This window comes from Aquarana catesbeiana, linkage group LG08 (genome assembly GCF_042186555.1).
Source record: "Aquarana catesbeiana isolate 2022-GZ linkage group LG08, ASM4218655v1, whole genome shotgun sequence".
NCBI classification, from domain to species: domain Eukaryota; kingdom Metazoa; phylum Chordata; class Amphibia; order Anura; family Ranidae; genus Aquarana; species Aquarana catesbeiana.
The window spans coordinates 289,344,503-289,351,828 of NC_133331.1; positions in this window are offsets into that span (position 1 = coordinate 289,344,503).

Below are 7,326 nucleotides of genomic sequence, written 5' to 3' on the forward strand. Positions count from 1 at the left end.
TATTGTAGTAAAATAATCAAATATTATATTATTTCTGAGCATAATCATTTACAACTGTTGTTTCTCTTACAGTATATTTTATTTCATGCGACGCTTCCAAAAAAAAACTCCTGAGGAAGCTCGTCTGAGCGAAACATGTAGAGTAAGAAGTGGTTGTACATGTTAAAAGAAATGATACGAGACTCTTGCAAATGTTTATTGCGATTTTAAAGAATTGTTTGAATAAAATTTTTATTTTTCTAGATCAACTGTTTTTTTTCCAACTCATGGTACCTTAAAAGCCCCGCTTGCCCCTTTCTCTTTGTTTGTACATAATGGGATGCGGTACCAAATTCTGATCTCGTTACCCAGTTCTTTAATATATATCTCTTTAATACAATAATCTTCAATCATTTCAATGTATTTTTAATGATGTTTTCATTATATATTTTTTTAAATTTCCATAGAAAGCATGGATATGATTTGAGATCAATAATCTATGGGTGGTGGGGGGGCAATTCCTGAAACCGATCCCTCTGTCGCACACCTGGCTTCTCCTCTCTTTTATGCCAGCTTTCAGCTTTTGTGGGGGGGAGCCACAGGGGGATCAGTTCCAGAAATTGCCACCCCCACCGCATTGGATCAACCACCCTGTCCGGGATCCACCACCCCCCCCCTACATCTGTCAGGTTCTCCTCCTCACCCTCCCACTGGCTGCTATTCACTGTGGGCACACGGGGGAGTGGGGGGGAGGTGTAAATATGTCATAATAACCAGCTTCTTCCTTTCCTGAATGAACACAGCGAGTGATCGGTACTGAACGCAAACTGTGTTCATTCGTAACTGTCGTGTATTCTCGGGCGTGCCGGCGCACTCATGCACCTGTGACAGACAGTGGTGCCAAAACAAGCTATTTAAACTTGGCTAGTGTTCAGGATCAGCACTGGTTTGTCTTTCAGCCTTCCCTGTGTCCTGCGATTCTGTATCCTGATTAAAGTTCCCGACCTGGTTTGTCTGACCACTCCCTGAACTCCGCCTGCACCAACCCCGGCTTGTCCGTGACCTCCACTTCTGTCTGCTCCTTTTGCTTCTCTTCCACTGATTGGCTCCTGACCCGGCTTGTACCCAAACCACACTGCTGCCTGCTCCTCTGTACCTGATCCATCCTGCCAGTATATTTTGTTGCTGGTGGGGGGTCTATTGTTACTGAGGAAGTATATTGTAGTTGTTTCGGAGATGTGCTGTTGCTGCTGGGGGTCTATGGTTGCTTGCAGGGATCTATTGTTGCTGGGAGGTCTGTTGTTACTGAGGAAGTATATTGTAGTTGTTTCGGAGATCTGCTATTGCCGCTGGGGGTTTATGGTTGCTTGCAGGGATCTATTGTTGCTAGGGGGTCTATTGTTACTGAGGTAGTGTATTCTATTTGTTGGCAGAGCTGTTGCTGCAGCTTGGGGTCTATAGTTGCTGGGGTTGATATACAATTGCTGGGGTGGTATATTGTTGCTGGCTGCTAGAGGATTTATTTATTCTGGATACTAGGAGATCTGTTGTTGCCGGTGGGGATCTATTGTTGTTGGGAAGAGGGAGGGGGGGTCTGTTGGTAGCGAGGAAGTGTGTTGTAGTAGTTGGGAGATCTGTTGTTGCTGCTGGGGGTCTATAGTTGCTTGGGGGCATCTACTGTTGCTGTGGGGGGGGGGGGTCTGTTGGTAGTGAGGAAGTGTGTTGTAGTAGTTGGGAGATCTGCTGTTGCTGCTGGAGTCTATGGTTGCTTGCAGGGATCTACTGTTGCTGGGAGGTCTGTTACTGAGGTGTATTGTAGCTGTTGGGAGATCTGCTGTTGCTGCTGGGGGTCTATGGTTGCTTGCAGGGATCTATTGTTGCTGGGGGGGTCTATTGTTACTAAGGAAGTGTATTGTAGTTGTTGGCAGAGCTATTGCTGCAGCTTGGGGTCTATAGTTGCTGGGGTGGATATATAAGTTCTGGGGAGGTATATTGTTGCTGGCTGCTAGAGGATTTATTCATGCTGGCTGCTATGATATCTGTTGTTGCTGGTGGGGGTCTATTGTTGATGGGGAGAGGGGGGTGGGGGTCTGTTGGTAGTGAAGTGTGTTGTAGTAGTTGGGAGATGATCTGTTGTTGCTGCTGGGGGTCTATAGTTGCTTGGGGGCATCTATTGTTGCTGGGGGGGGGGGGGTCTGTTGTTACTGAGGAAGTGCATTGTAGTTGTTGGGAAATCTGCTGTTGCTGCTGGGGGGTCTATAGTTGCTGGGTTGGATTTATAATTACTGGGGAGGTCTATTGTTGCTGAGGAGATCCATTGGTTACTGGTTGCAGGAGATCTATATTGCTTTTCTGGTTATCATTCCATACAAGATACTTGGTTGTGTAGTCCCTAAAAGGGGCGGTACTGAGAGGTGGGTAGGGAGTGGAACTAAGGGACACTGCTTGGAGGTGGTGGTCTAGGGGGATACCTGCATCTATTCCCTGAGAAGCCCTGCCCAAAAGTAAGACATCTCACCAAAGTATATTCCAGCAGAGTTTAAAAAAAAAAAAAACATTGTAAGAAATCTGGTGGCGTGAGTGGTTTGTTCATGCAGCGGGAGCCACCTGTTATTCTGCGGGGACGCAGCTGCTGTATGATCACAGCCACAGGTCCTAATGTAGCGGGAGCCACCTGTTATTCTGCGGGGACGCAGCTGCTGTACGATCACAGCCACAGGCCCTAATGTAGCGGGAGCCACCTGTTATTCTGCGGGGACGCAGCTGCTGTACGATCACAGCCACAGGTCCTAATGTAGCGGGAGCCACCTGTTACTCTGCGGGGACGCAGCTGCTGTACGATCACAGCCACAGGCCCTAATGTAGCGGGAGCCACCTGTTACTCTGTGGGGACGCAGCTGCTGTATGATCACAGCCACAGGCCCTAATGTAGCGGGAGCCACCTGTTACTCTGCGGGGACGCAGCTGCTGTATGAACACAGCCACAGGCCCTAATGTAGCGGGAGCCACCTGTTACTCTGTGGGGACTCAGCTGCTGTACGATCACAGCCACAGGCCCTAATTTGACAGGTGTGGGTGAGTGGCCCTAAATGCTTACTGTCTGTGTTCAGAGGTCATTTACCTACCCACAAACGCCTGTCAAACTTGAACTTGCAGCCAGAACTTCATACAGTCCCTGCGTTCCCGTAGGGTAACATAAGCTGACTGCACACAGCCCCAGCCACCTAAAGAAACTGCGTATTCGCACTGTACAGACCACAGCCCCAAGACCTCACAGAGCTTTATTTATTTATTACCTCAATACAGTTTTATATTTTATCCTTGCGTCCTAAATACTCCCACTCAACTATAGAGAGTGGCGAGAGATCAGCGACCATGTGGCTAATGAACCTGGAAGTGATTAGCTCTGAGCACTTCCGGGTTCAGAGCCGTCATGGCCGCTGGGTCTCAAAACCATCAGCGACGCTCCCTAAACGTCCTGGATCCTCAGCAGACGTTGATGGCCCTCCTGGTGCAAGGTGCAGGGGCATCGCTTGGCGGCACTGCGTGTTTCTATGGATGCACACAGCTTGGCTCAGGGAGGGAGCATGTATGGATGTCTCCCTAGCACATGGCAAGCTAAAGAGACACGACCAAATGAGCAACATTGGGACTCCCTGCTCCAGAGGAAAACAACTACACATAATAGGTACGTGTGGACCTCCTCTTCTTCAATAAAAAGAAACCTCAGGGTTAGTTTCACTTTAACCACTTGCCGACCACGCCATAATCAAATGATGGCTCCAGCGCGGCCGACCAGTTCTGTGAGGGCATCATATGAGGTCCTCCCGTGATCAAGCTCACTGCAGCGCACAGGCAGCGTGCTCTGTGATCAGTGTCCTGATTATCAGTGCAGTCCCACCAGTGCTGCCAATCAGTGCCTCCTCATCAGTTTCACCTATCAGTGCTGTCTATCTGCCCAGTAGGTAAGTGGTTAAAGGGGTTTCCAAAAATTTAAAGTTAGCACCTACAAAAGCTGTAGCTGCCGACACAACAGACACTCGCCTGTCCAGGGATCCAAAGCGGTCTTCACCTGGGCCGGTTTTTCGCCGGTCTTCGGGTCCCAGACACCAACTCTGGGAAGCCGGTTGTAACCATGCCATTATGCATGCACAAAGAGAGCCGCACCTTGTAAATAGAGTGACCACATTTCCAAACTGCCATTCAGCGACAATTTTGCCAAGGACCGGGGGGGGGGGGGGGGGGGGGGCGTTTTCATTGAATGTAGTCTCGGGGTTGACGGGGATTTCAGGAGCGAGTAATTTATCAGGTGAATGGCTGGTTTTAGCCCTTAAATCATCCAAACACCATGCTTGATATGGTGCCAGGAGGATAAAATCATATTATTTCTATTACTACATTGTAATATATAATGAAATAGTTCAACTCACCATAATGCCGAATCATTGGGAACCCTGCGCTTGTCACTTGCCACCAGATGCAGTGTGTCACTTGCCACCGTCTCCTGCCACCAGATGCAGCGTCACTTGCCACCATCTCCTGCCACCAGATGCAGGGTGTCACTTGCCACCATCTCCTGCCACCAGATGCAGTGTGTCACTTGCCACCGTCTCCTGCCACCAGATGCAGGGTGTCACTTGCCACCATCTCCTGCCACCAGATGCAGGGTGTCACTTGCCACCATCTCCTGCCACCAGATGCAGGGTGTCACTTGCCCCCGTAGCCTGCCACCAGATGCAGGGTGTCACTTGCCCTGCATCTGGTGGCAGGAGACGGTGGCAAGTGACACCCTGCATCTGGTGGCAGGAGATGGTGGCAAGTGACACCCTGCATCTGGTGGCAGGAGACGGTGGCAAGTGACACACTGCATCTGGTGGCAGGAGATGGTGGCAAGTGACACCCTGCATCTAGTGGCAGGAGATGGTGGCAAGTGACACCCTGCATCTGGTGGCAGGAGACGGTGGCAAGTGACACACTGCATCTGGTGGCAGGAGATGGTGGCAAGTGACACCCTGCATCTGGTGGCAGGAGATGGTGGCAAGCGACACCCTGCATCTGGTGGCAGGAGATGGTGGCAAGTGACACCCTGCATCTGGTGGCAGGAGATGGTGGCAAGTGACACCCTGCATCTAGTGGCAGGAGATGGTGGCAAGCGACACCCTGCATCTGGTGGCAGGAGATGGTGACAAGCGACACCCTGCATCTGGTGGCAGGAGATGGTGGCAAGCGACACCCTGCATCTGGTGGCAGGAGACGGTGGCGTCACTTGCCACCGTCTCCTGCCACCAGATGCAGGGTGTCACTTGCCACCATATCCTGCCACTAGATGCAGTGGCACTTGCCACCCTGTGCTCTTGCTGGGTAAGTTCCTTGATCCAAGTGCCTACCTGATTCCTACACTGACCTACCTGACCCCTTAAATGACCTACCTGACCAATATAACCTACCTGACCTCTACCATGACCCACCTGCCCACTACACTGACTTCCCTGTCCCCTGCACTGACCTACCTGACCCCTACACTCCTTCCTGCACTACTCACACTACTGACTACTCCCCCACACAAACATAAGGTAGATCGGTGGATTTCACTCACCACTCCAGGCCTCCATGAAGATCATCCATAGATGTATATCCCCTAGTTGCTCCTCAGACCTCAGTATCCCCCGCAGGCCAGGAACTCCGCCAGCAGCCGCCATACGCTCGTCTGCATCGAGCACCACCCCTCCCCTCACACACACAGGCTGCCTGTGGCACGCACCTGAGCAATCATGGGGGACAGGGCAGGCTGGACCACTGGAGTCCCTGGGCGGGGGGGGAGACCTGGGTGCTGAGAAGTGTCTGCCTCGTTGGAGGTGTATGGTGATTATAGGGGCTGGAGCCTGGAAGAAGTCACTTGGGCTGCCCACCCCCACGCTACACCACTGGGCTGGCCCGGCCGGATGACATCATTGACATTCGGCAGTCAATGGAAAATCGCGAACGGCTGCATCATATTCATTCCGGGACACTGTATTGTCCCGGAATGGAGGTGCCCGGGACCCGGGACAGACCTGCTGATTGCGGGAATGTCCCGGGCAATCCGGGACACGTGGGCACCCTACTTGTAAATGGTCCCGCAACCTCCTGTGACATGTCCCAAAAGCTTGCAGGCAGGAAGAGGGGAAGGTTGAACATCTAGGTATCTTCTGTCAAATCTAGGTACCCGCTCCCTAGCTTAACAAAAACATAAAACATCAATTCGAAAAAGTGTAAAGCCCCCTGACCCCACCAAAAAAACAACAATACGCCAAATATACTGGGTAGGGCGGCATGCTCCGGGGTGAGATTGTCGGGCCATCATTCACTATTAACTACAAACTAACGACCTGTAAAGGCTTTTATATTGTTGCCTATAGACTGTTTTGAGTAACATCATTTTTTGCAGTTTTACATTCACATGTAGTTTTAAGGTTTGACATGTTTGGTATCAAATTAGTCGATGCAATCCCATCTTTTATATTTTACAAATATACAAATTATATATATATATATATATATATATATATATATATATATATATATATATATATATATATATATATATATATATAAATAAATAATATCTTATTACCTCTTCTACTGCCAGGTCCATCCAACAATGTCTCCCCTCTACTACCCCTTGACTCACCTCTCAGATGGAACATCCTATTTCTACCTGACATCACTTCCTGTCTGTGCCTGACATCACTTCCTGTCTTCATAAGGACTTCCTGTCTGGGTAGAAGTGAGATCACCACCTTGTGGAGCTCAGAGGAACTGCAGCCTCGGGAAATGTCTCGTAGTGTGAACACGGCCTTGTGCTGTGTGTGTATGTTCTCTATTTCCTTATAGATGGGGTCATCTCCACTCCCACCAAGGGGGACAGATGTATATTACTGCCTGGTGATGAGTCTACTGATAGCGGAGATTTAATGTACAATGCCTAGCGTTGCCTCCTTTTCCTCAAGCCAAACTCGAACACTTTAGTGACGCACGGCAAAAAAGTTTTTAAGCGGGAACACTGTGAACTGTTATGTGATGGAGAACTCTGATGGAAGGTGGTTTCTGCTCACCAAACTTCCAACTTACATCAGAGTTCCCAGCATTCCCCCTTCACTTAGTATTCCCAAAGCCCCCCTTACATCAGAGTCCACAGGGCACCCCTTACATCTAAGTCCCTCTTAGCTTAGTGTACTCACTTGCTCGGAGGCAGAAGAGAGAAGTGAGGGAGACTTCAGTCACCCGAGGATGGAGGCTCAGCTATCGACACCTTTCATCCATGATGTATCTGCCGGTTCCTGAGCTTCAAATTTCCAGCCCACACAT